Here is a 2,375-nt window from a genome sequence, read left to right as displayed (position 1 = left end):
GCAGGATAGAGCAGGGTTTAGGCCTGTTGTGCATAGGGTCGCTATGAGTTGGAAACGACTTTACGGTACATAACAACAACAACAACAACAAGCTGGCCTGACAAACCACAGAATGATGCCAAATGGACAAAAAGTGTGAAAAAAAAAATACTGTGGAAAAAACCCAAGCAAAATAATACATGGGTGAGGGGGCATAATTAAGGCATCTTAGAAAGAAAGGGGGGAAAAAATTCACATGGCTTTGACTTATTAAAATATTTCATACTTTTTTTTTTAATATATAAAGAAGATTTGAAAGCATCTGAAAACATGCACATTGGTTGAAAACCTTGCGTGGCAAATTCAGACAGTTTGCAAGCGTCATTCAGATGTTTGCCAAGGAAAATAATTCCTCTCTTCCCATGAGACTGACCAGGGCGGGAGAGGTCCCCAGGTTCTCTCTATCTTAGACTGGATGGCAACCCGGAGGTCTGTGAAGCAGTTAGAAACAAGGTGCTATTGTCTGGAAGGGGAGGGACTGTGGAATTTCCATTGGTTGGGGAACAACCCAGCTTTAGAACAGATTATCCAGGAGGCTGGGCTCTATGAGGAGAAATGTGGGGTCAGTATTGGGGGATGATTTATTAACAATCTGCGTTATGCAGATGACACAACCCTGCTTGCTGAAACTGAAGAGGACCTGTGCATCTGCTGCAGAGGGTCACGGACTGCAGCCTCCAATATGGATTGAAGCTCAATGTCAAGAAGACAAAGATTCTCACCACTGGACCAATTGGAAGCATCAGGATGGATGGTGAAGAGATTGAGATTGTACACAGCTTTAGCTTGCTTTGCTCCACAGTCAACACTCTTTGCACCAGCAGCCAGGAAATTGAAAGGCGCATTGCCATGGGAAAGTCTGCTGTTAGGGACCTCTCCAGAGTACTGAAGAACAATGGTGTCTCCCTGGAGACTAAGGTGTGTTTGATGCAGGCCATGGTCTTCGCAATCACATGTTATGCAACAGAGAGTTGGACAATGACCAAGGAGAATAGCAGAAGAATTGATGCCTTTGAGCTGTGGTCCTGGAGAAGAGTATTGAGAATACCATGGACTGCTAAGAAAATAAACAGATTCGTCCTGGAAAGGGGTAAAGCAAGTGGCTCCTTGGAGGCCAGGATTCTGAGGCTCTGTCTAACGTACTTTGGACATGTTGTGAGGAGAGACCAGTCCTTGGAGAAGGACATCATGCTTGGGACGGTGGAGGGACAGCGCAGGAGGGGAAGGCCCTCTATGGGGTGGATTGATTCAGTGACTGGGATAATTGGGATGGGAGTGTCAGAGACAGTGCGATTGGCACAGGACAGAGCAGAGTTTAGGGCTGTTGTACATAGGGTCGCTATGAGACGCAGGCGACTCGACAGTACATAACAACTGCATGTACAGGTTTATGACACTGGAGAACTTTGATGGCATCTTCTACTTTGAACCATTTTCTCTTCCTTCCTATATTAACAGAATCTTCCCAATCTTCTAATATCTCTGTGACTGTGAGAACATAAACATATGTTCTGTGCTTTCGGTCTTCTCAAATATCCCAGGAGTCTTCCTAGTTTTCCTTTGACTCCAGCCTCTTCATAACCTCCCTCACTTTGGCGCCTCCAGGCTCCTCCTTGGGTTCCATTCCACCTCTGGGGACAATCCACTGGTCAGGGTACCGACTGCTACTCACCAACAGCACCTTGTCCTCCTGCTCTCTCTGGAAGCACAGGCACGCCGCCTGCTTCTTGAAGCCCTCGTGATCATAAGACCGCGTCTGGTTTGGCTTGAACTTCATCATAGAGGTGAGCGCCGGCGAGTCGGGGCGCAAGGGCTTTGGGAGGAAAGGGGGTTGCGCGGGCGGTGGCGAGTCGAGGCTCTCCGCAGGGCCGCCAGCCGCTCCAATGCGGTGCAGAGTGCAGACGTGGGTCACCCTATAAATACTGTATAATTTCTTTGGTCAGAAAGATTTGGACTAAGTAGTGCCACTTGGGTCAGCCTTTTCCTTCAGTGCCATCTCGCCAACTGTCCTTAGTCTATGCAACTAGCAAAATGCCCAGGTCCTCTGTTTGCACAGTGCAGCAGAAGTACTTTATAATTGTACTTTTCAGTTTCACATGAGGTATGGGGTGGGTTCTTCACTCTTGTGGAACCTGCAACCAAATTCATAGGAATGACCCTAAGGAGATTTATTTCTCATAAGAAATAAGATTGAACAGTTGAACCTACTACAGAAACCAGTGTCTACTATCTCCACTCTCCCATCTTTGTGGAGAGTGTTGGGACTATCATTTGTGCTTTTCGTGGTGTTGTTGAAAAAAATTGGGCAGCTAAATTACTCGGTTCCATGTGCCTCT

General features: G+C 46.9%; 1 pseudogene; it reads right to left on the bottom strand.

Annotated features, from left to right (window-relative positions):
• Nucleotides 1-440: 440 nt before the first annotated feature.
• LOC102853741 lies at nt 441-1,819 on the bottom strand (annotated as a pseudogene).
• Between the last annotated feature and the right edge of the window lie 556 nt (nt 1,820-2,375).

The sequence above is a fragment of the Elephantulus edwardii genome, unplaced genomic scaffold (assembly GCF_000299155.1).
Source record: "Elephantulus edwardii isolate Elephantulus edwardi_28Jun2011 unplaced genomic scaffold, EleEdw1.0 scaffold02924, whole genome shotgun sequence".
NCBI classification, from domain to species: domain Eukaryota; kingdom Metazoa; phylum Chordata; class Mammalia; order Macroscelidea; family Macroscelididae; genus Elephantulus; species Elephantulus edwardii.
Note: the sequence above shows the minus strand (reverse complement) of the source record. Positions and strands in the feature narration are given on the sequence as shown.